This window comes from Syzygium oleosum, unplaced genomic scaffold (genome assembly GCF_021117445.2).
Source record: "Syzygium oleosum isolate NSW1041296 unplaced genomic scaffold, Sole_v2.1 Sole_v2.01, whole genome shotgun sequence".
Lineage (NCBI taxonomy): Eukaryota > Viridiplantae > Streptophyta > Magnoliopsida > Myrtales > Myrtaceae > Syzygium > Syzygium oleosum.
This window is the reverse complement of record NW_026607485.1, coordinates 15211058-15219099: the sequence shown is the minus strand read 5'-3', so window position 1 is coordinate 15219099 and position 8042 is coordinate 15211058. Positions and strand designations below refer to the sequence as shown.

Genomic DNA, 8042 nt, shown 5'->3' with positions numbered 1-8042 from the left:
ACATCCAAATGTACCTACCTTGTTCAGGAGTGTTGCTGAGCTCAAACGAGCTATTTTGGCTACCGATAAACTCCGGAATGGCGCCAAATATAGCTCCCGATATCTACGTCAAAAGGTAAGAATATCGGCGTAAGATTGCGATCTAAAGATGAAGAAATAAAATCAAGCTCAAAGTTGAACTCCGGTGACTTTTCCGGTGAAAGCTGGCCTCCACAGCTTCGTGACAGGGCTAAGGATGATGATTGCAAGCCTTAGACCGCCTAGGAAGGACGCCGGAATGCCGGAATCGCCGGAATCATCGGCTGGACAGATCACCGGTTCGGCCGCCGGTGATGCAACCGAGAGAGAGATGGAGCTGATCGGAGATGCTCCGGCCACCAGCAGATGTGGCCAGCCTTGCGACTAGCTTTAGGACGACCGGGGGGCTACCGGAGTGGTGACGGTGAGCCAGAAATCAGCCGGCAAGTGGCCGGCGTGAGCAAAGAAAACTCACGGCCAAGAGAGGGAGAGGGAGAGGGAGAGAGAGATAACGTGAGATGGAGAGAGAAAGAGAAGGAAGAGAGAGAAAACAGATCTGAAAATGTGAGGGCTTCCTCAATTTTGGGAGGGAAAAAAAAACTATATACTCTCCTCAACTTTGAATCCTAGCCCTTAGATTGATCCAATGGCCTAGAATGCATCCTTAATGATTAAGAATATTCCTTAAGGGCTAAGGATTGGTGACATGGCATTATGGATGGACATGATCAATTCTAAATGAATTGCCATGATTGATTTGCTTATCCCCTAATTAATTTGCTTAATCCTTAAGGAAGGGCATTTTAGTAATTTCACTTAGGGGCATTTTCGTAATTTTCAATTAAGGGCATTTTTGTCATTTTTGGGCTCAAAAGGATGAGGCCAGCCTTGGCTGGTCGGAATGGACCGCCGATCGCCGGATTTTTGACCGGAAAATGGCCAGTCCGATCGAACCGGTTCAATTCGAATCAAACCGGGTTGAACCGGTTTGTCCCGAGTTTGGCTGGGTTGAACCGGTTTAATCCTTGGTTTCATTTGTTCCCATTTTGTACAATTTGATCTCTATCATGATTAATTGACCCCATTAATATTGAATTCGATCAAATTGGATTGAACCGATTTGAAATTCATGCACAAATTGATCGAATTTAACTTGTTTAGCTCAATTGTTCTTGAATTTGGGTAATTGCATGGCCAAGCTAGACTAACGAATTTAATTGAAGTCCAATTAGCCAAATTGAGTCTCAATTCATCAAATTGAATATTAGTTTAGAGTGGGTCAAGTTGAATTGCACTAATTGGACCAATTACTCTTAGACTTCTCAATCATTGGATCACTAAATTGATCAAATTGGCTCAAATTCATGTGAATCTTCCAAATTTGATTTTGAATTTGGATTTCATATAAGAAATTAGGCTCATTCGTGCCTCAATTGCGCAAATCATGAAGAATCGATCCAAATCACTGATTAGAGCCAAAATTGGGGGTTTTTGCTTTTGGCTTGGAATTAGAAAATTGGTTTCAAAATTGAAAGTAATACAACCTCTAGATCAAATGTCATGAAGGAAACTAACCTAAAAAATGACTAGAAATGAAGCAATTTCATTTTTGGCCAATTTGAACCAAATTCTGCAAATTGGGAAAAAGTTGATTCTAAACTGATTTTTGTAAAATTTCAAATGCCAAAGGCAAACTGAATGTAAAATAAGATGATTTTTGGATTTTTTGTATTTTTCAATTTTTTGGTCAAAGGTTTGACCAAAAGTCAAACCCTAGTTGACTTTTCACTAGGAGCTTGATTTTATGATCAAATCTTTGAATTTTTCTAAAATTTCCACTTCTAAAGTAAAATTGGACTTGAAAGGAATCTTTTTATGCGAAAAGCCCCAATTTGACCTGGGGTTGACTTTTGGTCAAAGGATTGACCAAAAAGTCAACTCGAAAGTCAACATTTTGACTTTTCAGGCTTTTGTATGAAATGATTAGAAAATTGTCTATAGAAGCTAGGCCAACAAACAAAATAAAAAAACGACACTTTTTGTTCAAGAAACGGGTCCTGTCGCGATCGGAAACCATAATCTCGAATTTTCTGCTTTTAATGACGCGTCGGCTAAAAATTAGGTGTCAACATACGGATGTATGATCGTTTCCGCATGTGTATTATTCTCTGATTTGGGTTTTGGGTCGGCGACGCGTCCTGGGACGTCGCACCAATACGACCGAAGAGGTATGTTGTGTGCCGTAGGGTTCGGGGCGTGACACTGTGAGCTCAGCTCACCGCCGGAGTTGCTGCTGCTTCTCCTTGCTTGGATTTGCTTAGGTTTTTCCCTAGTAAGTGGCTTCCTAACCCTTGATTAGGCTAAGGGGTGACTAATTGACATGTTAGGGATGGTTTAAGGGCTGTGGATAGTTGGTTTAGTGGCTGGTTGTGCTTGGTTTGCTTGGTGGTGCTTGTTGGTTGATTTTCGGTAAGGTTGCTGCTGCGTCGCTGGATTTTGCTATTTTTGCCGAGACCTGTGTGGGCCGAATCTAGGGTATTGTCCTTCATGAAAATTGTTCAAAACATCTTGAAGTATAACATAATTTAATTTGGAAATTTTTGGAAGTCATTTGAGGCCATTCGGAAGTCCATCTTTGGATCAAAATAAGTCTGCCAGAAACACTGTTCCTCCGACCTTCGGGTCTGTTCAAATTTTTATAAATTTTTCCAGACCTATTTTCAAAATTCTTCCTTCACAAAACTTGTTGGGGACATTTGTGGCTATAACATATAAAAATTTAAAAGCTTCATCAAGATGTCTTCTACGACATATTCGAAATTCATAATTTTTGGAGTTGAATTACTATTTATTTTAAAAGGAATCCCAGAACTGTGCGCTGGCCCAGAATTGCTCCGAATCTGTGTATTCGATTTTCCCTTGTTTCTTGTGGTTAAGTTGTGGTGCTTGGTGGCTGAATTGAATGTTGTGATGTGTGGATTTATGCCATTGGGTGTATAGCTTGAATTGTGGATTGAAAGGTGTTGGAATGATTGGGTGATATGGTTGAACTACATTGCTGCCCTTATGAATGGATTGGTTGGGCTGAGTTGTTGATTTGGAATTGAGCATGTTTGTGTGTGATTAGGGCATGTGGATGTTGTGTGAATGGAATGAGATATGTATCGCGTATGATCGATAATCCCTAAGGCGTGTTGACGCAGGGAAAGACATGAAATTGAATGAGGATGTACGTTTGGTTTTATAATCCCTGAGGCGTGTTGACGCGGGGAAAGGCATGAAATTGAATAAGGGTATACGTTTGGTTCTACAATCCCTGAGGCGTGTTGACGCGGGGAAAGGCATGAAATTGAATGAGGTTTGATCCTATAATCCTTTAGGCGTGTTTATGCGAGGAATTGGATTTGTCTTGAGGCGTGTTACGCGAGACAATGCCCGGATAAACCGGAGGACCGCCGACTTGATGTGTCTTTACGCGAGTCGTGCCGTGGACTTGATGCGTCTTTACGTGAGTCGTGCCGTAGCCTTGATGCGTGTTACGCGAGTCGTACGGTGAGGTGGGCCTGAGGTGTGTTACGCGGGTCGGTATTGATCGAAGTGGACACATGTGTGTGTCGGAAGTTGAAAGATGTGAGCATGTGTAGAGTTTGAGATTGGAATAGGTTGGAATGTTATTATGAATGCATGTGTAGGAAATTGGTTGTACCTTGAAGTGCATGTGCAATGAAAAGTTGGTTATGTTATTGCGATCCAACTAACGTGCAGGGTTATATATGCATCGAGGTAAGGCTAGAGAGTGCCTTTGAATGTTATTGCATGTGATTGAATGTGTTGGGTGTTATTCTATTTGTCTGGAGGTACGTGTTAGCCTATGCGGGGTTTAAGGTGCTTTCTTATTGAGATTCGTTCTCATGGTTATTATATAACCATTTCAGACCCCCGACCCCGACCATGAATGGTCTATCACGGCGTCTTGGGATCCCGAGGAAGAGCCGATGAAGCAAGATCCCGAAGAGGAGCCCATGGAGTTGGTGGACCCTTTTGTATAGCTAGGCTAGACTACCCGACCACTTGTCCCTTTTTTATGATGGTGGTTTTAACCCTATTGGCCTTTTGTATGTAAGGTTGGATTTTGTAAGTACGTGTCATTGAATGAAGTATGTGGTTGATTTGTTCAAGTGTTCTCCTACTATCCTTGGTCTTCAAGACTTGTCTAGGTGTTATAATTGCTTCAGCGTGCGCTTTATGTTTTGATGTTCGTTTGGGTCGGCGACGAGTCTTAGAACGTCGCATTCGAAATACAACCACGGAGGGATGTCGCAGACTCGGTGGGGTCTAGGGCGTGACAGATGTAAAGGTGATCCATGTCAATAATTGACACAAATCCCCCAATCATCCAAACATATGAGTAAGCCCGGACCAACATCGATCGGTACTTACTTTGATCATTAACAAGCAAATGGGTTTCATTTGCTTTACTAGCTTCTTGAACAACCTGACAACACAAAATATAATGATCAACCTATTAGACAGTGGTAACATTCAAATGCAGCAAAAGCTGATCAAGAAAACTTCTATTCATAAACCTCATTGGAACGCCGACGATGCCGACCCCGAGGTGTTTGAGAACTGCCATTCTGCATCGCTCTACTTTCCAATTATCACTCAACAGCAACAGCTTATACTCTTGAAGTAGTCGTGACTAATTGCGAATAATGAGCTGCTACACGATAATACAAGTTACCGAATGCAAATTACTTGAGACAATTTATTACACTAGCACAATCAGATAGTATAGTCGGCAATGGGAATGATATGTCAACAAGAACAATGGAAAAGAACAAATGTACAAACTGAAGTATAAACCAAGAAAAACATATTCCAAGTCGGATTAACTTGTCTCCAACATCTAAAATCTACCTTGCTCTTCTTGAAAGCAACACAGCTAAGCAATGGGAACGATATGTCAACAGGAAGAATGGAAAAAAATGCCTCTAGTATAAACCGACAAAAACATATTCCAAGTCAGATTAACTCGTCTCCGACAACTAAAATCTACCTTACTCCTCCTGAAAGCAACATAGCTAAGCAATTTAGTACTAGCATCCTGAAGGCCCAATTCCCCAAAAAAGCACAAATTTTTGGGTTTAGCCCAATTCTAGCATGAATTTTCATTTGTTTAAGAAAAAGCGTAAACTTCTTATCAGAGTCCAGACCTAGCATAGGCTCCTGTCTGAATCCAACAATAAAAATTTGACGTGTTGTTGGATTTGCATCGTGTGCCCCATGCTGTTATTGATCTGGTGTCCAAATCGAAGAAACGATGCCGTTTCTTCAAGCCTTCATTTTTAACGGCTTCTTCTCTCTCTATGGCCGAAATTGGGGGAAAGAAATTCGTGTTCAAGAACACTCTCCCTACAAAATTTCCCACAATTGATAGAGCTTGCACCTTGAATTATTTGGAAGAATTGACACCATGAACAACGACAAAACCTCCTAGCCAGTTTTGTTTTAGTCCATGACGTGTAGAGTCATGAGCAATGCTCTGGTGACGCTGCTCAGTGCCCTGCCATGTCTGTTGCTACTTCCAATGAATGACATTATCACTAATGTCCTCTTCAAAGAGCCGAACCCTTAGTTTTTGTCCCCCAAAACCCAATTTTGCCCCCAAAATCAACAACCCATGCAGCAGCAAGTGACGAACCCTAATTTTTCCCCCAATTTTGGCCAGAGAGAGAGAGAGACTAGTCTTAACGAAGGCTTGAAGAAATGGTGTCGTTTCTTTGATTTGGACACTAAATTAGCAACGACAGGATAAGCATGGTCCACGCCCATCTTCACGTCACTTTTTTGACTTTGGATATGGACAGCAACTCAAAGGGTGTTGGATTTGGACCCTAATTAGAAGTGCGTGCTTTTCTTTTAGACAAATGAAAGTTCGTGCCAGAATTGCTCTAAAATCATAAGTTTGTGCTTTTTCATGGAATTGGGCTGGCGTCTCCAGTCACTAATAATAATTTATCTGCTTATGATTTCTCTCCATCTAAAGCAAGCAGAACTTCTAACACAAAGCAACATTAGCTAAAAACACACGAATACAACATCTCACATAAATTCCATTAAAATCAGAATCTTAGAAAACGAAACATCATGGTTCACTAACAAACTGAACCGAACAAAAAATATCAAGAAAAAAAAAGAAGAAAAAAAGGATTGACTTGCATCTAAATCATAAGCTTTTACATATACCTAAGAACCAACATGGAAAAAAGGCCAAATTTCTGTGCGCGCATGATAAAACATGTGACTGAAAGTATAAAAGAGTGATTAATACCTAGCTTTGAGTCAGGCTAGGAATTAGAATCAAAGACACTCCACTAGCAGACATAGGAGTTGAGGTAGCCGTAGGCGTCGCTTTCCCATTTTCACTTTCAACTTGAGGGCATCCGTAATCGGCGAGCGAAAACATCTAAACATAAAAAGGAGAAAACAATCACGAAACACAAAATCCAGCATTATTCAATCAAACACGACACCAAAATCAACAATGCAGCAACTAAAGCAAGCATCAACCAACTCAGCCCGGCCACAGCCACCATCTCATCCAATCCAACACCAAAATCAACAACGCAGCGAACAAAACAAGCATCAACCAACTCATCCGACTCCAAAACCCCTCCCCTTCAAAAGTCCATTCATCAAATTACCTTGAAATCTAAGATTACGTGATCATTAACTCAATAAGATGTTCATCTTGAAAAAAAGGTCCTTGCACAAATTATACCCACAACAATCCAACCTGTTACGACACAAGAAAACAATGCTTAACAAGGTTGGTGCCCAGAATTGGTCGTACAGGAATGAAGAAAAGGAATTCTTGTGAAGGCAAAAACCAACCTCGGTCGTCGGTCGGAGCGTCGCTCGTGGTGGTCGGAGTGGCGGTCGTGCGAGATGCCAAGAGTGTCGAGACAGAGGAGAGAGAGAGAGAGAGAGAGAGGGTTGAGCTGGGTTGTCTCGATTGCACCTCGCAGAGCCTCGAGATCGGACTAGAGTTGAACTAGGGGTGAGCGGTTCCAGGTCCGATCCGGTCCAACCCAAGAACTTGGAACCGGACCGGGAGGACCGGTTCCCAGTTTCTAGGATCAAGGACCGGACCGGCTAATCTTGAGACCGTAGACCGGTTTTAATGGGACAAATCACTTATTGGTAAAGGCAAGTGGGAATTGGAAAAATTATATTAGATTTACTATTTTTTTCAAAAATTTTAAAAAGTAAATAAATATATATATGAAAAAATTAGAAAAATATATATATTTATTGGTCCGGTCCGATTGGTCTAGTCCAGTCCGGTTCCCACCCTAGAACCGGGAACTGGACCGTCCGAAAACCGGTTCCACTTTTAGGAACCGAGAACCGGACTGATATTCCCGAGAACTAGACCGTCCGAAAACTGTCCACTTTTAGGAATCGAGAACCGGACTGATATTCCCAAGAACCGGACCAAACCGGTCAGTCCGGTCCAGTCCGATCCGGTTCGGTCTAGTCCTGGTTTGGGCAGTCCATCTTGCTCACCCCTAAGTTGAACTCACAGAAGAGAGTGAAAATAAGGAGGAAATATTGGATGGAAAAAAGGATTCGTTTATGTCAATAAACGGGTTAATACTATTTTTTTAAAGGCTCCGTTTTTGGAAATAAGATTATGGTGATACATTTATTTTAAATTTTTTTTACAAAAAATCCCAAATTTATGTCAATAATCCGTTAATGAGCAATATTAAAAAGGGTTAATAATACAAAAAACCTCAAATTAGTATATATGTGATAAATTTACCCAAAATTAATTTTTTGACCATAAAAAACCCTCAAATCGATGTACCTGTGATAAATTTATCCTAAACTAATTTTTGAACTATTACAAACCGGTACATTTGTGACAATTTTATCATTCATTAAATTGGATAAATATCACGAAAAATCACAAAATAATACACCTGTGACAGACGGAGGGCAAAACCCCAAATTGG

At 41.0% G+C, this 8042-nt stretch overlaps 1 long non-coding RNA gene across 1 annotated transcript; it reads right to left on the bottom strand.

The window, feature by feature from the left end:
* Positions 1-4387: 4387 nt before the first annotated feature.
* Positions 4388-6489, bottom strand: LOC115679840 (uncharacterized). Its single transcript, XR_004005545.2, has 3 exons — positions 6353-6489; positions 4605-4738; positions 4388-4513 (listed from the first exon to the last, which is right to left on the bottom strand). It is a non-coding gene; the product is annotated as an uncharacterized LOC115679840 (long non-coding RNA).
* Between the last annotated feature and the right edge of the window lie 1553 nt (positions 6490-8042).